This window comes from Dermochelys coriacea, chromosome 4, assembly GCF_009764565.3.
Source record: "Dermochelys coriacea isolate rDerCor1 chromosome 4, rDerCor1.pri.v4, whole genome shotgun sequence".
Taxonomy (NCBI): Eukaryota; Metazoa; Chordata; order Testudines; family Dermochelyidae; genus Dermochelys; species Dermochelys coriacea.
In genome coordinates this window covers 122,336,529-122,362,157 of record NC_050071.1, presented here as the reverse complement: position 1 = coordinate 122,362,157, position 25,629 = coordinate 122,336,529, and the positions used below count along the sequence as shown (strand labels likewise).

The 25,629-nt window shown below is 42.3% G+C and overlaps 1 protein-coding gene across 20 annotated transcripts in view; it reads left to right on the top strand.

The window, feature by feature from the left end:
• The window catches only part of ABLIM2 (actin binding LIM protein family member 2), a 228,334-nt gene that overhangs the window by 108,373 nt on the left and 94,332 nt on the right, over window positions 1-25,629 (top strand). The gene's annotated exons all lie outside the window — the stretch shown is intronic.

Genomic DNA, 25,629 nt, shown 5'->3' with positions numbered 1-25,629 from the left:
TCTGTGGTCATAAATGAGCCATGTTGTAGTTTCACCAAGCCTATTTGTTGTTCTGAAAAAAGTTTGGGAATATGATGTGTGTGTGCATATGCTGTACCCAAAAATCTTGTTGTGGGCCCCACATGACTAAAGACCAAACTAAACCAAGATTAAATTCAAAACAAAGTCTTTGGTTCTGGGTGGATGGTTGTCCAATTGATCTATAAAGATATGTTTTTCTTTCTGTTCCTCTGCCATATCTCCAGTTATATGCAGTCTTGTTGTAGCCATTTTGGTCCCAGGAATTAGAGAGACAAGTTGGGTGAGGTAATATCTTTTTATTGGACCAACTTCTGTTGGTGAGAGAGATTAGCTTTCAAGCTTACACAGAGCTCTCTCACCAATAGAATTTGGTCCAATAAAAGATATTACCTCACCCAACTTGTCTCTCTACTATCTCCAGTTAGTTCACTCAGCATTGGAGTCAGGAGGAGTTCTGCACATCACACAATAGTGACCCCTTCTGGTAGATAACAAGTAATGAAAGGTCGTGAAGGAAGTCTCCTTCTTCCAGCTGCGGTGCTCATGAGGAAGAGTTTCCAGTATCCAAAATAGGCGCTGATGGCTCCAGCAGGAAATATACAGTACTAGTACTTGAGCAGGAAAAAGTGTTCCTGTGCAATTTATATACTGCATTGTGAAGCAATATATATGTTTTTTCCCTCCAGCAAATCTTCCCCATCCTTCTGAACAAAGAAACTAGAATTTACTGCACTGCATGAATTAGCAGTGCTTCTCTTGCATCTTTATCAATCTGGCACACACGTGTTTCAGAGTGTACTGACTTGCTAGTAAGCAGAGGAGAATTCCTACTTGTTGCCCTATGGCAGTAGTAATGTATATTTTTTCCATAACAGGATCAGTGCTTGAACCACATCCACTGTTGTTACCCCTCCTTGGTTGAGTTTGTATCTCTCTCCATGGGAGGTTGGGGAGAGGGGTGACAGAATAGACCCCTGTTTTCACACCCAGCACACTATTGTAATAATCTTTGTACAAGGTATGCTATGTAAGATGTCATTTAAAAACTCAGAATTTGCTGGTCAGTATTGTCCTGTGTGACAAAGCTCTGTCCTTGCCTCTGTGGGTCCCGCATTTCCGCTAGCCTCAGAGGCACACTGTGACCCTCCACATAACCCTTCTTTCTCTAGAGACAAGGGTCACAGTCTACTGAGCCATTTTCATCATAAGCCAGCGAGGGAGGTGAGAAGTTATCCTTCCTTGCACAGTCTCTGATGTCTCCCAGTCTCAGTGATTAATCAGGGGGCAAAGGCAGGTGGGGGGGAGCCCAGGCCCACCCTCTACTCCAGGCTCCAGCCCAAGGACCCTAATAGTATCAGCTATGGTAGCTGACCTTTTAGAAACATGACGTACAATTCCCTGGGCTTCTTCCCCCACAGCAGCCCTCACTTCCTCAAGCTCCACTTCACCATTACCTCAGGGCCTCCTTCCTTATGCCTGATATGCTGTGTATTACTCAGCCTCTCCAACCACGCAACTTCTTCCCACAGCTCCTGACATGAACACCCACCTGACTAATTGGGAGGCTTTTAACTAGTTTCAGCCAGCCCCTGATTGGCTTCAGGTGTCCCAATCAATCTAACCTTCTCCCTGCCTTCTGGAAAGTTCTTAATTGGCGTCTTAATTGGTGTCTTAATTGAAAGCTGCCATTTCACTTATTCTGGTACCAGGGATTTGTTTAGCCTGGAGCTAATATATCTATCTCCCACTACTCTTCCATAGCCATCTGGCCTTGCCCTGTCACACCTGAGAAAATGTGAGCCAACATTGTATGTGAAATTACAAGATTTCCCTGTATGATGTTGTTAACATATGTTCCAAACCCCACAGTCCTACCCAAGCAGTAGTCAGCAAACAGGTCTGTCCTAAACAAAGGAATGTGTGCTTGCCTTAATTTGCACTTAAGCAATAAACAGAGTCATCAAGCAGGAAGGGAAAACAAAGAAAGCTCAAACTGAAAAAAAACAGCAGGGAGCATCCTTCCACATAGACTGTTTGCCTCTTGGTTCTCAGCTGGAAATGTTTTTCAAATGGGGGACTGGAACTATAAAAAGGAGGGACAAACACCCCCAGACACATACACGCCTTCTGTCTCTGGTATCACACCTAAGAAGACAAAGGAACTCTGTGAGGGGTGGGCAGTCCTGACCTAAAGGGTTTTGTCAATAATCTTGCTGGAAGCATGTGATGAGAAATTTTGCTTGACTCTAATATAGTTTAAGTTAGGCATTTTATCTTTATTTTTTTTTCAATCATTTCTGACTTTTATGCCTCATAACTTTTACTCTGTTAAACTCTCTCTCTCTCTCTCTCTCTCTTTGTAGTTAATAAACTTTTTTTACAGTTTTATCTAATCCAGTGTGTTTAAATTGAAATATCTGGTTAACTCTATTTAAGACAATAAACTGGCATATTATTCCCTTAAAGAATAACAGATTTAATATAGTTGTACTGTCCAGGAGAGGGAAGAGCTGTACAGGACATACATTTCTGGGGAAAGATCTGGAGGTAGGGCTGCGTTGGGGTCACTCTGCAGTATAACCAAGGTTGGTGAGAGCCAGCGTGTAGCTGGCAGACTGAAGTTACACAGCAACACTGAGGGTGTGACTTGCATGTGGGAAGGCTGTTTGTGAGGAGCCCAAGTGGGAGTTATTTCAGCAAGGCATTGCAAGGAACCCAGGGTTTCAGGGCAGGGATAACACAGCCCCAAACTGGTCTGAATTGTAGCCGGGTATGTCACAGAGGGTTGTTGGACAAAAGTGGCACCACCTGCTTCTTGAATTCCTGTTGGCTCTGCAATACATAAAGGTCTTTTTAGGGCCTGATTCTCCACTGCCTTGCAGCATTGGTGCAAAGTGAGTTTAAATTTCTTCTATTCTCATTTGGTAGCATTTTACTCCCAATTTTCACAGAAGTCAATGATGACACAAGGTGCCAGGCAGTTGAGAATCAGGCTCTTAATGTTTTGGTTGATGAGGAAAAGATGAAAAGAGCCTTCAATGTGTAGTAGCAGCAGCACTGGTTTTGGTAGCTTGGGAACGTGGGTGCATCTACCTCTTGCAGTTTGCTGATGAGAGCAGATACATCAGGATGAGTCCATTCTCTGGCACGGCTCACTATTTTATTGGCATGTATTGGCCGTAATAAACCTGAGAAAGTGTCACGCTTTTAAGATGTTCCAGGAATTTTGCCATGATCAGTTGTACGTGGCCTTTCCAAAGAAGCTGGAAAAGTCCTTCCTTTTGTTTTTAGTTTCTGTTAACTTTTGGAGTGTGTGTGTGTTGTTTTTCTTTTGTTTTTAAAGTGCTATAAAAAAAATACAGCGGGGCTGATTTGCCTCTCATTGATATCAGTGTAAATCTTGAGTAATTCTGCCAAAATCAGTGGAATTACGTTGGTGAAAAATACTCTTGAGAAAGGAGATGGGGGCCTAAATGCTTTAAAAAGTAAGGGAGAAGGATTCTTGCAGTACCTAAAAAGCCCAGGAATCCCAGATTAAAAAAAAAAACAGGCACAGTGTTTAGCAGGAAGCAGGCAATGGATTTGAACAAGTAAATTAATCTACAGAATCTTTGCAGCAATGATCATAAATAATATCCTCAAAAAATCACATTTTTCCACGAGGATAAGATATTTTAAAAAATCCTGACAAAAGGCAGTAAAAAAACATGAATACAAAAGAAATCTGAATCCATATCCAATGTAAACAGCCTTGTATTTTGTACTTCTGATGTCTGACTGACCTAGAAGTAGCACAGATATCTCAATTCAGTTTAGTATCTAATCCCTTGTTTGTTTCCCCCCGCCTATATAGATGATCTGTCATGTGTTTACATAGTTCTTAGATACAAAAATGAAGCAGCCAAGGCTCTTCTAAATTTGTCATCTTTGAAAACATTAGCAGCACTTCCATTTTTTTCAATACTCTTTTGTTTTCTTTTTATGATCTTGAATATATTGTGATGATTCACAAGTGTGAACAGGAACAATTGCTGCTAAATAGGGGAAATGCGGAATAGTTTCCCAAGGGAAGTGCTGGAAGATATCAGGTCATACAATACATGATATTAGGTCATACTAAAACTAGACTGGACAATGCACTGGAAAATGTACATTGGGGAACAATCCTGCACTGACAAAGGAAAGGACTAGATGACTTAATATGATTTTTTCCATGTCTGATTTCTGTGGTAATTAACAGTCAGCAGGACAGCTGTTTCCATGCCTAATCTCTGTGGCCAGATTGTATAGTTTAGTCTCCCTCTCCTACGGTTCTTGGTCCATTTTAAGTATTTATTCAGAAGAGAAGGAAAAGGGAGATTAGTAGTGCAGACTGCTGATAACTTATAATAATATAGTTGTTTTCTTATGCTGGAAGCCAAATATCATGCATGATTTGTTTACTTAAGTTCTTCCTGTGGCCTATTTTCTGAGGGTCAAGTCCTATGTAAAGTCAGAGTAAAATGGACATAGGACAGGATGTCTCTGTGTAGGTAAGGGGAATAGACTCCCCCAGGATGTGGAGTATCAGTACAGCCTGTCTGTGTACTGCCTTCACTTTTATGCAGTATTGTACGGGTTGTTGTCGTTGATTGCAAAGAGGTCTGGGCAACTGAAATGGCCTATTTGTTCTGATCTCACGTAGTCTGCCTCATCTCACCCCCAAAGCTTCCTTTGAATGGTTGCACAAGAATCGACAATAGAACTGGTGTGGCTGTCACTAGGTTTGCCAGGTGGCTGGTTTTCAACTGGAACGTCCAGTCGAAAAGGGTACCTGGCAGGGATCTACTGACCGGACATTAAAAGTTCGGTTACTGTGGGCAGGGGAGGAAGAGGCAGCCTGTCATCTGTCCCGGAAGCGGCAGTTGCTGTGGCAGCACACGTGCACGAGCTTGGACAGCAGGCCGCCCCTTTGAGAAGCATGATTTGCAGGGCTGAGGCAGAAGACAGAGTGCTGGGGCCCATGGCGAGCAGGGAAAAAGGTTCCCGGTTGGCATGAAACATGCCCCAGGAGGGAAAGACTGTGACCTGTCTCACCAGCCAGCGCTTCCCCCGGCCACGCTCTCAGGCAGCACCGGGGTGGGGAGGGCTCAAGCGGGTGTGGGGGCTGCCAGGCAGATAGGTCAGAGGGAGGTGGGGGGCTGCTGGGCAGGAGGTCCCCGTCCTAGCTCACCAGCAGGGCTGCCTGGCTGTTCCTGTGTGGCCGCAGCGCTCTTCTGACCTACACTGCCGGGCAGGCTGCTGGAGCTGGGGTTTGCAAGTCCCTTGGGGCTGCTCACACTGGAGTTGAGGGGGGGAGAGCAGCAAGCAACAGAGAAGGGAGGGGGTGAGTAGTGGGCAGAGCATTGAGAGAAAGAGGTGGGACAGTGATGGGGCCTTCAGAGAAGAAGTGGAACAGGGGCAGGGCCTCCAAAGAAGAGGCAGAGCAAGGGTAGGGCCTAGGGCAGGGCAGTGTTCTTCATTGCAAGGCCCGCAAGCCAGTGGCAGCTTCCATCAACCCTAAGTGTGGCTCCCTGTCGATCGCGATCTCCGGCAATCTCTGGTGCTGCAGTGGGGTTGCTGCTAAGGCAGGCTCCCAGCCTCACGCCGATACCCGGAAGTGGCCAGCATGACCCCATGGCCACAGGGGGGCGAGGGGAAGCAGAAATCTCCGCGCGCTGCTCCTACCTGCAAGCACTGCCCCCGCAGCTCCCATTGGTCAGGAACGGAGAACTGTGGCCAGTGGGAGTTGTGGGAGCGGTGCCTGCAGAAAGGGGCAGTGCACAGAGCCACATGCCGTGCCCCCCCCGCCGGGGCCACAAGGGCGCATTGACCCCTTCCGGGAGCAGCGTAGGGCCAGGGCTGCCTGAAGTAAGTTCCGCCCCCTTCAGTGAGCAAGTTCTGAATAGCTCTTCATCATTAAGACCAGGAGTACCATGAATATAGCAGGCCCAGCTATGCTGGAGCAGCATTTCTTTTCCACCACTCAACCTGCAGCCTCCCGGTGCCAGCCCCCCATACCCTCTCCTGCACCACAAAACAATGCCCCAGCCCTGAGCCCCCTCCCAAAGCTAGCCAATAAAAAGAGAAAGGTAAGATGAAAACTGAAAGTTTCAAGAAAAGTGGATTGATGAGTTTTGATTTGTGCTTAATGAAACATGCATGAAGCCTGTTTAATTTGTCAGCAGACATGTTCAGCTTTTAAGCCCAGCGATTTAGAATGCCAATACACAACAGCGCATGTAAATTTCAGAGAAAATTATCCACGTGGAAGTAACCTAAGAAAAAGTAAAATTGAACAACTTGCTGCTTCACAACAAGGCCAGCAAAAAATAATACAGAGATCGAGGTCTGTTGCAGAATGTTTGACAGGCATCTTTCGAAATTGCATGGATTTTAGCAAGACATAAAAAGTCATTTACTCACACAGAGATCGTTAAAGAGTGTTTTCTGGCTTCTGTGGAAATTCCATGTGCAGATTTCAATAATAAAAATGCAATCCTAAAGCAAATAAAAAGGCTGCAACTGTCGGACACAATCATAATGAGAAGGGTGGAGGAAATTGGAAAAGAAATCCAACAACAGTTAACTGCAGATATTTTGGCAGCACCATGTTTTAGCATAGCATGAAAGTACAGATATATGAAAGTATAGATATATGTGACATCTCACAATTGTGTGTCTGGGTTCGTTTTCCCAAAGAAGAATTATTCAGGGAAGAACTGCTGTGTTTAATACCTTTGAAAGATCAGACAAAAGGGGAAAACATTTTGACTGCCCTACTCGATTTTTTTGCTAAGAATAACTTGGACTGGACAAAGCTAACTTCCGTGTGTACTGACAGAGCACCAAATATGTGAGGGAAGGAGACTAGATTGATTGGCCAGATGATGAAATGAAAGGAAATACCCAAATTTGCCATGTTTCATTGCATTATACACCAAGAAGCAATTGTGGGTAGACTAAAAAATAGTGAAATGCAAAGTGTCATGCAGTTGGTTATAAAGGTGGTCAATTTTATTGTTTCAAGAGCGCTGAATCACTGGCAGTTTCGAGCATTACTGTAAGAATATGAGACAGAATATGGTGAGCTGGTGATGCACAGTGAGGTGAGATGGTTTTCTTGTGTCAGGGTACTTGAAAGATTTTTGGGTCTCCTTCCTCAGATTCGTGAATTCCTTGAAAGCAAGGGGTAGAAGGAGAAAGACTTAGAAAATCCAGAGTGGATAATTAAGGTGGCATTTTTGACTGACATCACTTTCCATTTGAATGAGCTAAATCTCCAGTTACAAGGGAAACAGAAATGTCCTAGTAACACGTTGCGTGTTGTAACTGCTTTTCAAAACAAGATTACAACATTATTCATTCCCGTCATGCAGTTTGTTCACTTTCCAAAACTCAGAGCAGTCACCTCAGAAAATCCCGAGCTTTTGAAACACTTCAGTTACAATTCATTTGTACAAGTATTGGGAGAATTGAGAGTGGAATTCGAGTCTCGATTCAAAAATGTAATGGAGTACAAGGAATTTTTTAATTTAATTGAAAACCCCTTCCATGTATCAGTGACATCACCGTCACCAGTTATCACAGACATTTGTTCTGACCATGCTAAACTGAACAGTGAAATTGTGGAACTTCAGACAAATGGCATCATGAAGTCTGAATTTAAGACAGGTGTTTATCATTTCTGAAACATGGTCCCTGATACACAATACACATCTCCAAAACATTGTGTGCAAAAAATGCTGTCATTTTTTGTCAGTACATATACCTGCGAATCCACATTTTCAACAGTGAATATTGTGAAAAGAAAACAGATGAATAAATTGACCAACGAACATTTGGACTGCTTTACTAGGATTGCGATGACAGATTACAATTACTGCATAACAAAATCAAGGAGGAACATGCACACTTTCGCTCATCCAGCTTTTAAAGTAAGTTTTGCATTATTCTGTTGTTAAAAAGTTTACTCTCATAGGTGCCTTTTTAATTCCATACATGTCAAGGTTCCTTCCCCACTCTGAACTCTAGGGTACAGATGTGGGGACCTGCATGAAAACCTCCTAAGCTTACTTTTACCAGTTTAGGTTAAAACTTCCCCAAGGTACAAACTATTTTACCTTTTGCCCTTGGACTTTATTGCTGCCACCACCAAACGTCTAACTGGTATATTACTGGGAAAGAGTCCGTTTGGAAACGTCTTCCCCCCCCCCAAAAATCCTCCCAACTCTTACACCCCCTTTCCTGGGGAAGGCTTGATAAAAATCCTCACCAATTTGCATAGGTGAACACAGACCCAAACCCTTGGATCTTAAGAACAATGAAAAAGCAATCAGATTCTTAAAAGAAGAATTTTAATAGAAGAAAAAGTAAAAAGAATCACCTCTGTAAAATCAGGATGGTAAATACCTTACATGGTAATTAGATTCAAAACATAGAGAATCCCTCTAGGCAAAACCTTAAGTTACAAAAAGACACAAAAACAGGAATCTACATTCCATTCAGCACAGCTTATTTTCTCAGCCATTTAAAGGAATCAGAATCTAACACATATCTAGCTAGATTACTTACTAAATTCGAAGATTCCATTCCTGTTCTGTCCCTGGCAAAAGCATCACACACACAGAGAAAGAGAGAGGCTTTGTTTCTCCCTCCCCCCAGCTTTTGAAAGTATCTTGTCTCCTCATTGGTCATTTTGGTCAGGTGCCAGCGAGGTTATCCTAGCTTCTTAACCTTTTACAGGTGAAAGGGTTTTTCCTCTGGCCAGGAGGGATTTTAAAGGAATTTACCCTTCCCTTTATATTTATGACAATACATTTTTCCTGGTTATTATTTTATAAAAGGAGTACCGTTTTATTGCACAAGTAGACTTTGTTTTAGTTACACAACTGGCTCTGTAACATTACATCATTAAGGAATGTGTTAATTTAGTCGTTGATGTGGCTCTCACATTGAAGGTTTTTTACCCAAGTGGCCCCCACTTCAAAAATAGTGAAAAGCACTGACCTCAGGGAAAGAGGCAGGGTGGGGCCTTGAAGGGGGAAGAGGTGGGTGGGGGGTCCGGTTTTCAGACATTGGAAAGTTGGCCACCCTATCTGTCACCCTTTGGTTCCCCCTACTGCAGTGATCACTGTGCTGCTACTTTAAAGCTTTTGTACATCCATGCAGGGCCTGGTAAAATTAGGCCCTTGCAATGAATAAGAAAAGGGAGCAGTGTCCAGTACAGTATCAGTGCTGCCCTTGTGGAAATTGCTGTGTGGTTTCTGTATGCATTTGTTCCAAGCTGCTATCTTGATGTGGAAGCCCAGAGTGGATGGAAGTTGCTTTACAACAGCTGAGTTTGGTTTAAGAAAGGAGTGCTAGAATGGTAAAACTACTTAGAAAAAAATGGTTTATTTTAATATCTGCAGAATGGCTTTGCTCTCAATACAGCAGCAAATGACATCAGGGAAGAACACAGAAAATAAACATTATAATTCCAAACTGTTAATTTTTAGAACCATCCATTTTGCTTCTGTCACAGTGCAGGAGGCTTCTCTGTGTTTTGGCACCAAGAAAACATTGGTTTCCGTTTTTATTTCCCAAGCAGCTATTTGTGAATTTAATACTTGAATTTGCACTAATAACATATCATAAAGACAGACATTAAACATAATTAAACTTTTTAAACAATACACAGTGTTCTGTATCAGGGTCTGATCCAAACCCCATGGAAGTCAATGGGTCTTTCCATTTGCTTGAGTGACTTCTCCTGTTCCCAGCCAGAATAGGGACAGATTCTCCATTCCGACCACATTATGCTCAGTACAAGAATGGAAGGCTCAGGGTCAGCAGCGGCTTTGAGAAGCCTTAAGATTACCCAGAGCCCCAAAGTGCCATTCTAGCAGCAGGGGATTGTTTGGATGCAGTAGTGTCCTGCCCACATCTCTGTTTGCCCTACCACAATCCCTGACCAGATTCTGGAAGGTGGTGGCTAGGAGCAGCTATGATGGTGCTATGCCACTGGAAGATTCAGTCATACAAGGGGAGTCCTCTTTTTTTCTGGATTTGCTGGAAACAAGGCTATTGTGCACTGCAGACCAGAATAAATAAGATGTATTGTGGCCATGAATTTGGCTCATAATGGTCATTCTTAATTGGGTGACAATTTGACAAAGCCCTTCACCAAAGGCTCTTACGTAAATTAAGTTGTCATGGGATAAGAGGGAAGATCCTTTCATGGAATGAGAACTGGTTAAAAGACAGGGAACAAAGGGTAGGAATAAATGATAAATTTTCAGAATGGAAGGGGGTAACTAGTGGTGTTCACCAACGGTCAGTCCTAGGACCAATCCTATTCAATTTACTCCTAAGTGATCTGGAGAAAGGGGTAAACAGTGAGGTGGCAAAGTTTGCAGATGATACTAAACTGCTTAAGATAGTTAAGACCAAAAAGAACTTCAAAAACATCTCACAAAACTAAGTGATTGGGCAACAAAATGGCAAATGAAATTTAATGTGGATAAATGTAAAGTAACGCACATTGGAAAAAATAACCCCAACTATACATACAATATGTTGGGGGCTAATTTAGCTACAACTAATCAGGAGAAAGATTTTGGAGTCATCGTGGATAGTTCTCTAAAGACAGTTCTCAGTGTGCAGCGGCAGTCAAAAAAGCAAACAGGATGTTAGGAATCATTAAAAAAAGGGATAGAGAATAAGATGGAGATTATCTTATTGCCCTTATATAAATCCATGGTACGCCCACATCTTGAATACTGCGTACAGATCTGCTCCCCTCATCTCAAAAAAGATATACTGGCATTAGAAAAGGTTCAGAAAAGGGCAACTAAAATGATTAGGTGTTTGGAACAGGTCCCATATGAGGAGAGATTGAAGAAGCTAGGATTTTTCAGATTGGAAAAGAGGAGACTAAGGGGAGATACGATAGAGGTATATAAAATCATGAGTGGTGTGGAAAAAGTGAATAAGGAAAAGTTATTTACTTGTTCCCATAATATAAGAACAAGGGGCCACCTAATGAAATTAATGGGTAGCAGGTTTAAAACAAATAAAAGGAAGTTCTTCACACAGTGCACAGTCAACTTGTGGAACTCCTTGCCTGAGGAGGTTGTGAAGGTTAGGATTATAACAGGGTTTAAAAGAGAACTGGATAAATTCATGGAGGTAAAGTGCATTAATGGCTATTATCCAGGATGGGTAAGGAATGGTGTCCCTAGCCTTTATTTGTCAGAGGGTGGAGATGGATGGCAGGAGAGAGATCACTTGATCATTACCTGTTAGGTTCATTCCCTCTGGGGCACCTGGCATTGGCCACTGTCGGTAGACAGTATACTGGACTGGATGGACCTTTGGTCGGACGCAGTATGGCCATTCTTATGTTGGGTAAGTAGAGTCAAATAAGGTGTGTATCAAAAGAAACCCCCCCATCTATGGGCTATCTCCTCTTCTTTGGGATTGTTGATGCTTTAAGAAGCAGTTGCAAAATACTCTATCTCACTGAGAGGAGCGCAAGTTACTTCTGTGCCCTGTTTAGTGCAAAGAGCCAAACAGCATTACACACACACACGTCTACTTTTTTTCATTGCTTCATTCAGACAAACTTTTGTTGTTTTCAGGATTTGTCCCCATAATAGGAAGAAGGGGACATCCTAGTGCAAGCAAGCTGTGCTGGGTTTTTTTTTTCCATGTTTTCCCTAGCCACTGGACCGTGGAGTGATTCTTGCTTTTTCTCTGGACCAATTAATAATTATTTAATCAATTGAGGTAGCCCTACATCAGAATTTCCCCTAACCCAGACTTCCACTCACTCAGGTGCCACTCACCTGAGAGGTGGCAGATCCCTGTTCAAATCCTGTGCCATGTCAAGCAGAGGGAGGACTTGAATCAGGTCCCCCACATCCTGAGTATCCTAACCAGTAAGCTAAAGGCCTCCTTTTCCCCCTCCAGCTACCCCCTGCTTTGTGTAGAGTTAAGTGGTCTCTGACCACTCCTACCAGATTGAGCCCAGTATGTGAGTAAGGCGCTTCTCCAGCTATCTTCCTTTGGTTCATAAGAACATAAGAATGGCCATACTGGGTCATATCAGTGGTCTATCTAGCCCAGTATCCTGTCTTCCAACAGTGTCCAATGCCAGATGCTTCAGCGGGAATGAACAGAACAGGGCAATTTATCGAATACTTCATCCCGTCATACAGTCTCAGCTTCTGGCAGTCAGAGGTTTAGGGTCACCCAGCGCATGGAGTTGCATCCGTGACTATGTTGTCTAATCACCATTGGTGGACGTATGCTCCATGAACTTTTCTAAATCTTTTTCATACTCATTTATACTTTTGGATTCACAACATCCCATGACAATGAGTTCCACAGGTTGACACTGCATTATGAAGAAGTAGATCTTCATGGTTTTTTAAACCTGCTGCCTACTAATTTCATTGGGTGACGCCTGGTTCTTGTGTTATGTGAAGGAGTAAGCAACACTTCCTTATTCACTTTTCCACACCATTCATGATTTTATAGCGCTCTATCACCACCCCCCCTTAGTCGTCTCTTTTCTAATCTGAACAGTCCCAGTGTTTTTTAATCTCTCCTCATGTGGAAGTGGTTCCATACCCCTAATCTATCATGGATCGTCCTGGGGATTAAGCAGAAGCAAGGTGTCCAGACAGCTGGAGTGAGGCAGCACTTCGCATGCCTAGAGGCAGAATCATAGGCTTGGAAGGAATGTTGAGGATAAATGTATTAAAAATTGTGAGGCGCTCGGATGCCACGGGAGGCCATATAACTACTTTAGATCGATAAGCAGGGGTGCACAACAGCATGATAGGCTGAGCTAAGTGGTAATAGAGCCTCGTGTGTTGCCAGTTATCGAGAGGCAAGTCCGAGCCTCCTCCAGTGGTAAACACTACAGATGGATTGCTTTGCCATTCATCTGAATAAACAGCTTAAGCAGTTTTGCAGGGATGCATTTCAAAGGGTTTACCTGGACCTGTTTGCACCATACCCCAATCCTTCTCTGATGATGATAAATCCTTCTCTCAGCAATGGGTCACTTTTTTTCTACTCTGGATTAGCTATCTATAGATTCCACATTATTCACAACTACACACTTAGGGCTCAAGTATGCCCTGCAGTAGGTGGTGCACGTTGTCCTGTCAGTTGCTACTGCAGTGTCCATGTGTCCCATGGCTGTAGATGGCTTCCTAAAATATGCTGTACTCTGGCAGGCACTATGTATTTCAGCAAAAGGAGTTAATAGTTACGTAGTAAATCTATATTGTTGGGTTTTTTAAACATTAAAATATTCGGGAAATCAAAGCCATAAGATCTTATAAAAGAAGAGAAGAAATGCATGAGTTACCAAATGGTGATGAGACAGGAAATGTCTGAAGCTGCAAAAGAGAAGTAAAAATTATAATCAAATGATTTATACACTAAAAAAAAAATGTCCCTGGCTTGATAGCAAAGGTTGTTTCTTTGCTCTGAGCGTACGTTGTTGTAGTTTACAGTCTAGTTTGTAAATCAAATGTTTTCCCCTATTTCAAAATCTTAGTATAGTACTGAGATGAGACTAATTCCCTACAGCAGGGTGTGCACATTTCTGCCTGCAGTGTGGAATAATGGTTTATTCTGAAATGTCTATTATCCTGCTGTTTCACTAACAACAAAACCTAGTGATGTGTAAAATGTACTGGAGGGAGTTATAATACAGATAACACTGAATAATGAAATAATAAAAGCAAAGGTTCTATATGATCAAGGCATTTCCTATAGAATGGCCAGCCTTTGAAAAGCTGGCAAGAAAGGCAAAAGGATTGAAGTGTCAGAATTAATCATCGGTTACAAACTGCTGCCAAAGCCAGTTTTCTCTATCACGAGAGAAGGAAGCAAAACCTGTTGGGGAAACAATATGTCTTAATAAATCAGCATTAGCTTTTGCAAGAGGAAACCAGCTAAGGTAGGAAATATTAAACAGCACTTGCAAAGAGCATTATGTTTGGAGGTTCAGTGCATTTTGTAGTTCGGGAATGATCCTTTGGTTTTGGTGTTTCGGGGGCTGCTGGTTTACAAAACCGTGTTAATCTGTAGTGCGTACCACCTGAATTTGGCTGGTTAAGTGTACATTGGTACTCAGTAGCCTTAATTTGAATATTATGATCACAATTCACAGTGATTTGTTGCTTTTAAACAGGCTTCATCCAAACATAAACACATAAATAGCAAAGAAAATGCCTTTAATCATGTCTTTAGCCTGTTCAGTGCTTTAGCTAATTCTGCTATTTTGGATTTGTTCATCCTGTGTTTCTTTTTCTTTCATGTATTTTTAGTATTCTCTTCCTTCCAGGATCCAGCACTATCGGTATGCATTATCTTTTTCTGTAAGGTGACATAAAAAACCATCAGAACTGTCAGAAAACCTGCTGAATGTTAAAATGAGCTTTTGAATAACTATTACCCTACACATCAATTACATGTTTTGTTTATCAAGCAGATGGCTGGTAACGTTTACTGATATCTTAATCGTCTACATTTTTTTAACCAGTGTGTTAGATGCTGCTGAATATTTTGAAACTATATTTGAAACTTAAGAAAAAATGGTTTCAGAGTAGCAGCTCTCTTAGTCTCTAAGGTGACACAAGTACTCCTGTTCCTTTTTCGGATACAGGCTAACAGATTTATTAGAGCATAAGCTTTCGTGAGCTACAGCTCGTCTGATGAAGTGAGGTGTAGCTCACGAAAGCGTATGCTCTAATAAATTTGTTAGTCTCTAAGGTGCCACAAGTCCTCCTTTTCTTTTTAAGAAAAAATGGAGTCTCCATGAGAATGGTCATTGCAATTCTTTGCAGTTGCTTGCTTTTCAGGCTTGACAAAGCCCTGGCTGGGATGATTTAACTGGGACTTGGTCCTGCTTTGAGCAGGGGGTTGGACTAGATGACCTTCTGGGGTCCCTTCCAACCCTGATATTCTATGATTCTATGATTCTTCTACATGTGATAGAGGTCACTGATTAGAGGTCTGTGCACTATTTTGTGTGTGTGCGTGTGTGTGTGTGCGTGCGTGTGTGTGTGTGATTGGTACATGGTTAAAATTGTGAATTGTGGAGACAGGTGTATATCATCTGCTTTGCATCATGCAAAAGTGATGTATTATAACAAATTAAGATAGTTCTGCTACAAAATGAATCATTTCTGGTTTTAGTAGCTGCCTTGTTTCTTCTAACTTTAAATATAAACTGCTTACAGTTTACCAGTTAGGCTGCCTTTCTTAGCTCTGTGTTGCTGTGGAGAGGCATCAATATTGTCCGAGCATTTAGTTCTTTTTTCCACTTAATGAATGTCTCAGCTAGATGAAATTTAAAATTGGGTATTTTTAATCCCTCGCCCTTCTGCTTTACAACATTCCCTTCATTTCTGTTTGGCATCTGACTGACTGCCCCTAAAGTCAGCAAGGCTGCTTCACTGCAGTGCCTGGCAACATAGCAATGGATCCAGCCAACACTGGAACATCCTCCCTCTAACTGTCTGCAGTAACCATGGCAGTGGTGTAGCATTAAGTTTTGTTTCGCACCTTTAACTGCAGTTAGTGGTACTTGGTTTTATTGATAAAATATCTCCAGTATGTTGTGATCCTCTGAAGGATGTACTGTGTATCTACTGGTTTCAGAGTAGCAGCTGTGTTAGTCTGTATTCGCAAAAAGAAAAGGAGTACTTGTGGCACCTTAGAGACTAACAAATTTATTTGAGCATAAGCTTTCGTGAGCTGTAGCTTATGTAGAAAAGTACTCCTTTTCTTTTTGTGTATCTACTGCAAGCAGGAAAACAGGCTCTGTGGGGTAAAATATTGTATGTCTTATTCTGATTTTCCTCCTTCCAGCCTTCAGTCTATTTTTGTTTTATTTAGGTTGTTTTTAAACTAAAATAAGAACTTTGAACTTATGCTTTGCTCTAGCAGTGCTTTAATGCAACTGAAACTGGAAACTTGCCACTGGTTGGCAATATTATTATAAAGAAGAAGTATTTGTATTACAGTAGTGCCACAGAGTTAGCCCCTGTACAGACACATAGTGAGAGACACCCCTGCCCTGAGGATCTTGCAGTCTAGATCAGGGGTTCTCAAACTTCATTGCACTGTGAACCCCTTCTGACAACAAAAACTACTACATGACCCCAGGATGGGGGACTGAAGCCTGAACCCACTCAAGCTCCACTGGCAGCGGGGGACAAAGCCAAAGCCCAAGGGCTTCAGCCCCAGGCAAAGGGTCTATAACCTGAGCCTCACTGCCCAGGGCTAAAGTCCTCAGGCGGCTTCAGCCCCGGGTGGTGGGGCTTCGTCTTTGGCCATGTGCCACAGCAAGTCTAAGCCAACCCTGGCAACTCCGTTAAAATGGGGTCGTGACCCACTTTGGGGTCCCAACCCACAGATTGAGAACCGCTGGTCTAGATTGACAAAACAAATAAAGGGTGTGAAGGATAACAGAGGCACAGAAAGGATAACAGATAAGTGACTGTAGGCATATCTATATTGCAAACCAAAACCAAAAAAAACCAGCCCTGCAGCAGTGAGTCTCAGAGCCGGGGTCAACTGACTCAGGCTTGTGCTACAGAGCCATGGTGTGGGGTGAAGGTCTCAGAGGCTAGGCTTCAGCTCAGGCAGGAAGGTCTACGTTGCAATTTCTAGTCATGTTGCATGAGCCCTGCAAGCTGCTGTCAGTTGACCCAGGCTCTGAGGCTGGCTGACATGGTTCTGGGAGGAGTTTTTTGGTTTTGGGGTTTTTCTTGTTTTTATTCTTGTTTTTTGTTTTGATGGTGGGGTTTTTTGTTTTTTGTAGTGTAGATGTACCCAGACCTAGCAACTAGAAATAGTACTTCAGGCCTGCCGACTACCATTCTAGCCTCCAATCCAATGGTCCATGCTGCTTTTCCAGTACTGTTCAATATTATTTTCTGTTTCAGTAATTTCACTCTGCCTGCCCAAAATTAATGGGCTAGATCCTCATCTGCACTGGAGCAGAGCTTGGCACAGCTGAGGTGAAGAAGAAAAAGTGACTCTCTGCCACCTTTATGCCTATTTCCATCTTGGGTGCGGCAAAAGTTAGAGAAGCCGGCAACTCTAACTTGCTGCAGCTTGTATTGGCCCCTAAGAGGATTTTAAGGAAAGCTGCACAACAGCCTTGGGGCCAAAGCCTCTGCTTCATTGATGTCAATGGAGCTGAGGCAATTTGCACTAGGAGAGAATCAGGCCCATGGAATTAAAAGTGGATTTGGAAGAGGTGAGAGAGATTCGTTAGCAAATGGGAAGCAGAAGTCTATTCCAGGCATAATGGGTGGCATGAAAAAGATGGAAAGCCAAGAGTGGGAGGAAAAAGAGACAAAAGGCGAAATCATTTATTGTGAAATATATGCAACCAAGCGACAGAACCAATAACTATCCATAGACTATTTTAATAAATAGGAATATGGGCCAAATTCAGCTGTGATATAAGCGGACAGAGCATAATTGACTTCATCCAAGTTACACCTGCCTCCACCCAGGCTACATTTGGCCCTGCGAGTCAAAATTTGGCCCTAGAGGTCACAATTTAAGATCTGAATTATATTTATACTATTTTCTTTTACATTATTCCTTTAACTGTTGTTTTCTGTGGCTGGTACACAGTGAGCTACTTTCTTTAAAAGATAAATCTCCCCATTTGTACATCTGTCTCTGCACTCTATACCTGGAAGAATAAAGAAACTGTGGGAGGCAGTAAGTATGATTCAGATATATCCACCGTGGGTGGGAAAATTCAGAGCTTTGCAAAGCACATGGGGATGAGCCAGAGCTCTCTCAAAATAAAATAATTGTACATGTGAGCTTGCTGAAGTAGCGCTGCAAGTGCACACACAGAACATTATAAATGACAGATTCTTGGCTTGGTGTGGGTTGACAGATGACTCCAGTGAAGAAAGGGAGGGGGAGTGTCAGATTCAGCACTGTGTTACTCCACTTTCACGCTGGTGTAACTCCACTGAAATTAGTTCAGTTCCACTGGCATAAAACTGGAGTGACATAACGGTGAATAGGGTCACTGAGGCTATAGAACAGTTGGTAAGAATTGCTCCTCCACATATTTTTCCTGGTACCTACTCTTTCACAGATTTTTCCTCCTCTGATATATTGTCTACTGTACAAAATAAATAGTTCTTAGAATTATAGGACTGTAGGGCGGGAAGGAACCTTGAGAAGTCATCAAGTCCAACGCCTTGCATTGATGCAGGATCAAGCAAAATCTAGATCATCTCTGACATGTATTGGTCCAGCCTGTTCCTAAAACCTCCAAGGATGGGGATTCCATGACCTCCCTTGGAAGCCTATTTCCGAGCTTAACTACTCATACAGGTAGAAAGTTTTTCCTAATCGCTAACCTAAACTTCCCTTGCTACAGATTAAGACCATTACTTCTTGTCCTTCCTTCAGTGGACGTGGAAAACAGTTGATCACTGTCTTTCTTATAACAGCCTTTAACATATTTGAAGATTGTTGTGAGGTTTCCCCTCCCCCCACCCACTGTTCTTTTCTCAAGACTAAACATGCCCAGTTTTTTTAACCTTTCCTCATAGGTCAGATTTTATAAACCTTTTCTTATTTTTTGCTCTCCTCTGTACTCTCTAGATTGTCCACATCCTTCTTAAAATGTGGAGCCCAGAACTGGACACACTACTCCAGCTGAAGCCAAGTAGAGCGGGATTGTTACTTCCCATGGCTTACATACAACACTCCTGTTAATACATCCCAGAATGATATTAGCCTTTTTCGCAGCTGCATCACATTGTTGACTCATTCAATTTGTGGTAAATTATAACCCACAGATCCTTTTCTGCAGTACTAACATCTAATTAGCCAGTTATTCTCTATTTTGTAGTCATGCATCTGATTTTTTCATTCCTAAATGCAGTACTTTGCACTTGCCTTTATTTAATTTAGTCTTGTTTGATTTCAGACCAATTCTCCAATTTGTCAAGGTTGTTTTGAATTCGAATCCTGTCCTCCATAGTGCTTGCAACCCCTCCCAACTTGGTATCAGCCACAAATTGTATAAGCATATTCCCCACTCCATTATTCAAGTTATTAATGTAAATATTGAATAGTACTGGATTCAAGACTGACCTCTGTGGGACCCCTCTAGATACACCTTCCCAATTTGACAGCGAAATATTTGTAGCCACTCTTTGAGTATGGTCTTTCAACCAGTTATGCATGCACCTTATAATAATTTCATCTAGATCTCCTTTCCCTAATTTGCTTATGAGAATGTCATGAGAATGTCTAAAGCCTCACAACAATCAAGATATCACATTAACTGTTTCCCCTTTATCTATTAGACCAGTAAACATGTCATAGAAGGACATTAGGTTGGTTTGGCATGATTTGTTCTTGACAAATTCATGCTGGCTATTTATACTATACATGTTTACAGATGGATTATTTAATCATTTGTTCCAGCATCTTTACAGGTATTGAAGTCTAGAGTTCCTCTGATCCTTCCCTCCCCCCTTAAAAATAAGTACAATGCTTGCCCAACACAACTAATTGGGTGATCTTACACCACTTCAAATACAGTAGAAGCCATTATAAATGTTTGCTAGTCTAGCCAGTTATTGGTTGATATATATATATATATATATATATATCTAACACCTGCACGTTATTGGTTGATATATAAGGTTGTTGCATTCTAGTTTGTGTGACTGGAGATTCCATGTGGCTTCAAATAAGGTTAATGTCTGGGCATAATCCTCTGCTCTGACCAGTGTTATATATATCACCCCCCCCCCGTGCACCCACTCCCTTAATTGCAAATACAATTACAAATAGAGAGCAGGGAATGACCACGTTTGAGTGGCCAAGGGTTTACATGTAAATCTGTATATTTGGAGAGGTGCTTAGCTATGCATCCCCCCCAAGGGTCAGTTCCCACACCCATTGAAATCCATAGTAAATGTGACTTTAAAGATTGCAGGATCAGGACCCAAAGTGTTAATCCTGCTTCTAGGTGGAGTAACTTGATGGGCCTGCAGCAGCTCATGTATTAATGGAGAATGATTTCCCTATGCTACTCGTCACTTTTTATCTCATGCGCTTCTCTGCTCAGCACTCCATATCTTTACTATGGAGGATCAAGCCTATTATCATAAATATTTTCTGTTCTGAGAATAGGGGGAAATGATGGTTATCCCAGGAATTGTAGGTGGTGTAAGCTAGCTGATCACATGTCTGCATTTTAGTGGTGAAGGTTGGAAATTTCTCTCTCGAATAATAGTATAATGAGTCTGAACCTCTGCCTAAGTTTGATATGGGTTAGAAGGTGGTCTAAAGAAAAGGAGTACTTGTGGCACCTTAGAGACTAACAAATTTATTAGAGCATAAGCTTTCGTGAGCTACAGCTCACTTCATCGGATGCATTTGGTGGAAAAAACAGAGGAGAGATTTATATACACACACACAGAGAACATGAAACAATGGGTTTATCATACACACTGTAAGGAGAGTGATCACTTAAGATAAGCCATCACCAACAGCAGGGGGGGGAAGGAGGAAAACCTTTCATGGTGACAAGCAGGTAGGCTAATTCCAGCAGTTAACAAGAATATCAGAGGAACAGTGGGGGGTGGGGTGGGAGGGAGAAATACCATGGGGAAATAGTTTTACTTTGTGTAATGACTCATCCATTCCCAGTCTCTATTCAAGCCTAAGTTAATTGTATCCAGTTTGCAAATTAATTCCAATTCAGCAGTCTCTGGTTGGAGTCTGTTTTTGAAGCTTTTTTGTTGAAGTATAGCCACTCTTAGGTCTGTGATCGAGTGACCAGAGAGATTGAAGTGTTCTCCAACTGGTTTTTGAATGTTATAATTCTTGACGTCTGATTTGTGTCCATTCATTCTTTTACGTAGAGACTGTCCAGTTTGGCCAATGTACATGGCAGAGGGGCATTGCTGGCACATGATGGCATATATCACATTGGTAGATGCGCAGGTGAACGAGCCTCTGATAGTGTGGCTGATGTGATTAGGCCCTATGATGGTATCCCCTGAATAGATATGTGGACAGAGTTGGCAACGGGCTTTGTTGCAAGGATAGGTTCCTGGGTTAGTGGTTCTGTTGTGTGGTGTGTGGTTGCTGGTGAGTATTTGCTTCAGATTGGGGGGCTGTCTGTAAGCAAGGACTGGTCTGTCTCCCAAGATCTGAGAGAGCGATGGCTCGTCCTTCAGGATAGGTTGTAGATCCTTGATGATGCGTTGGAGGGGTTTTAGTTGGGGGCTGAAGGTGATGGCTAGTGGCGTTCTGTTGTTTTCTTTGTTGGGCCTGTCCTGTAGTAGGTGACTTCTGGGTACTCTTCTGGCTCTGTCAATCTGTTTCTTCACTTCAGCAGGTGGGTACTGTAGTTGTAGGAATGCATGATAGAGATCTTGTAGGTGTTTGTCTCTGTCTGAGGGGTTGGAGCAAATGCGGTTATATCGTAGCGCTTGGCTGTAGACAATGGATCGAGTGGTATGATCTGGATGAAAGCTAGAGGCATGTAGGTAGGAATAGCGGTCAGTAGGTTTCCGATAAAGGGTGGTGTTTATGTGACCATCGCTTATTAGCACCGTAGTGTCCAGGAAGTGGATCTCTTGTGTGGACTGTTCCAGGCTGAGGTTGATGGTGGGATGGAAATTGTTGAAATTTGAAATTGGTGGAATTCCTCAAGAGCTTCTTTTCCATGGGTCCAGATGATGAAGATGTCATCAATGTAGCGCAAGTAGAGTAGGGGCATTAGGGGACGAGAGCTGAGGAAGCGTTGTTCTAAGTCAGCCATAAAAATGTTGGCATACTGTGGGGCCATGCGGGTACCCATCGCACCTTCAGCCCCCAACTAAAACCTCTCCAACGCATCATCAAGGATCTACAACCTATCCTGAAGGACGAGCCATCGCTCTCTCAGATCTTGGGAGACAGACCAGTCCTTGCTTACAGACAGCCCCCCAATCTGAAGCAAATACTCACCAGCAACCACACACCACACAACAGAACCACTAACTCAGGAACCTATCCTTGCAACAAAGCCCGTTGCCAACTCTGTCCACATATCTATTCAGGGGATACCATCATAGGGCCTAATCACATCAGCCACACTATCAGAGGCTCGTTCACCTGCGCATCTACCAATGTGATATATGCCATCATGTGCCAGCAATGCCCCTCTGCCATGTACATTGGCCAAACTGGACAGTCTCTACGTAAAAGAATGAATGGACACAAATCAGACGTCAAGAATTATAACATTCAAAAACCAGTTGGAGAACACTTCAATCTCTCTGGTCACTCGATCACAGACCTAAGAGTGGCTATACTTCAAAAAAAAAAAAAAGCTTCAAAAACAGACTCCAACCAGAGACTGCTGAATTGGAATTAATTTGCAAACTGGATACAATTAACTTAGGCTTGAATAGAGACTGGGAATGGATGAGTCATTACACAAAGTAAAACTATTTCCCCATGGTATTTCTCCCCCCCACTGTTCCTCTGATATTCTTGTTAACTGCTGGAATTAGCCTACCTTCTTGTCACCATGAAAGGTTTTCCTCCTTCCCCCCCCCTGCTGTTGGTGATGGCTTATCTTAAGTGATCACTCTCCTTACAGTGTGTATGATAAACCCATTGTTTCATGTTCTCTGTGTGTGTATATATAAATCTCTCCTCTGTTTTTTCCACCAAATGCATCCGATGAAGTGAGCTGTAGCTCACGAAAGCTTATGCTCTAATAAATTTGTTAGTCTCTAAGGTGCCACAAGTACTCCTTTTCTTTTTGCGAATACAGACTAACACGGCTGCTACTCTGAAAGGTGGTCTAAGAATCACATTAAACTATGTAACAAAACAGCTGTTACTTCTAAGATGTTGAGTGTCAGTTCCTTAGCTGATCTAAATCAGTGTGGTTCCATTAAAGTCAGTGGTGCTTCACTAACTTACGCCACTTGTGAATTTGGCCCTGAGAGTCAATACAGTTTTTGATAATGGCTTCTCTTCAATTACATTGGATTCCTAGAAGTTAAGTGCAGCATGAGATTCAAAAATTATTAGAGTTTATACAGAAAAGAAACCAATGTGTTCAAAACACCCAATTCAGCTATCTTGAGGGGAAAAAACAGTTCACCCACGTAAAGATGTCCTATCTATAAAAACAGCCATTTTAGAAAAGGGGCAATGATCAAATTTAAACAAGACACAGTGAAAGATGCATATTATCTTATAGGCTAGATGATGCATGTTTCAAGGGGTGATTTTTAAAAATGATATATCTATTTTATTATGAATAGCTTCAAACTTTTTTGCACTTATTTCAATCTGTTTTGTGTACATTGATTTGTTCTCTATCTTTGAGTAGATAACATCTATTTCAATGCGGCATATATTTGCACACTTTCTAATTTTAAACCTGAACAGCATTCTGTCTATAAGCACTATGTAATCAAATGAAACTGGAGAATACATTTTCAGATGAAAAGTTGAGTTTTGTTTTGGTCTGAACTATTAAAAGGAGACAAAACCAAGAAAAAAGAGGAAACCCAGACTCTATTTTAGGTTTTATGCTGCCACCCATAACCGTAGTGTCTGAACTCCTTCCACATAAAATAGCAGTAGGAAGTCGCTAGTGGACTTTATGGAGTCTCTGCTCTCTCAAGATGGAAACTCTGCTTCGGTTAGGATTTTTAACTGGTTAGTTGATTTGTTTTCAGATGTTTTTAGGAATGGAAGCTCTTGTGTAGAAAAGAGCCAATATTGGAGCACCTGTCTTGCTGTAGTGGAAAGGCCTTTTTGAAGACAAAGGTTTTGCAGTGTTTCTTGAAGCTGTTCTGGCTCTGGGTTTGCCTGATCTTCTTTAGATGTTCATTCCTTCTACCTAGTGCTTTTTGTCCCCAGCTTTGATGGGCTTTGTTATCTGCATTGTCCCAGAGGAGCCCAAATATTGAGCCAAATGCCTCAATATTTCATATGTCAAAATTCAGTTACTGCAGACTAACGCCTGTAATCCTTCCTCGAGCAGTCAATAGGAGTTTTGCATTAGCAAAGACAATAGAAGACGAATCTACCTGAATAGGTACGATTCAGCACTCCTCTACAACTACCTACATTTGTATTATGTCAGCTGAAATGTAAAACATGCAACACTGGAACAGAATCATTGAATCAACCTGAATTCTCTCCTTGTTTCTATGAGCTTGTTGCTCTCAGCAGAAAAAGATTTCAGCCCTCATTAGTCAGACCTGTATTGTTGTTAGTTATAGTCAGCGTTCCCTCTAATTTTTTCCATCCACCTGCGGAATGAATTTTGTTATGTGCACCATATCGAGGAAACATGCAGATGTGCACCATGAATAAAAATCAATATTTTTTTTAAAAAAAGTTACCATAGGGACAATTACTCCAGCCAGGACAGTTTAGGCATTTTAGAACTCACTACTCAAAGAATTAAATTTAAGCGTAAGAGAGAAATAAAAATTATGAAATGCATAGATCAGTCAAAAAACTAAAATAACACACTTTGAAAGAAGTAACAACAACAACACAATACACGTACGTGTTGGGAGGTGAGTGTGAAAGACAGTATGTGTGTGTGATTGACAGAGATGCGTGTGGCCCCTTTAAGTATGATGACCCCACTTTAAGTATACTGCCCTTTTAAGTAGATCAGCAAGTTCAGACACAGCAGCAGCTGCTAGAAAGCTCCCTCCATCTTGAGACCTGTCCTGTCTCCCCCACACCCTGCTCTGTGGAGGTGGAGAACAGGAGCTGGGGGAAGGGAAAACCCTTCTACCTCCCCCTCCACTCTGCACAGCAAGCAGGAGGCTCCCGGGAGCAGCTCCAAGGCAGAGGGCGGGAGCAGCTCCAAGGCAGAGGGCAGGAGCAGCACATGGCAGTGTGGGGAGGGACACATGAACTGCATGGCACTTGATAGTGCAAGTTCTTAGTCACATAGCTTACAGGGAACTTAGGTTGTAGTCATGGGGGAAAAAGTGTACTGAAAATATTACGGGCTCGTCTTCATGGTGCGTTAGTGTACATCAGTTTCAGCATAAATTCTAATGCACACCAGCTTGTCATCCACCAACTTTCTGTGTGGACCCTGCTGGCATGCACTAAAAATTCCCTGATGCACGTTGACATAGTACTGTATGAAATAGGACTATATCAGTGCATCTTAAGGAACTTTCAGTGAGCATCACCTAGTGTGCACTAGAATTTATAGCTGGTTTGCACTAATGCACCATCTAAAAAAGCCTCAAGTCACTTTTCCATTGTATGTGCCTGGGAAACAACTCAGTGTATCTGGGATCTAAACACATGTAGTCGGGTCTCTCACCCTTTAATGCACCCCTTATGTTGGATGTAGTGCTGTAGGTGAGCCCTGCCTTAGTTCCCCTCACTTAGGGTATAAACAAGTCCAGCCAGGCCTTCAGGTACTAAAGAGAACCCTCTATAAGGTCTAATTTATTTAACAGAAAAGAACAACCTCTGGGTTAAACAGTCTTATGTCCTGGCCCTTTAGCCATGAAGCACTCTCAG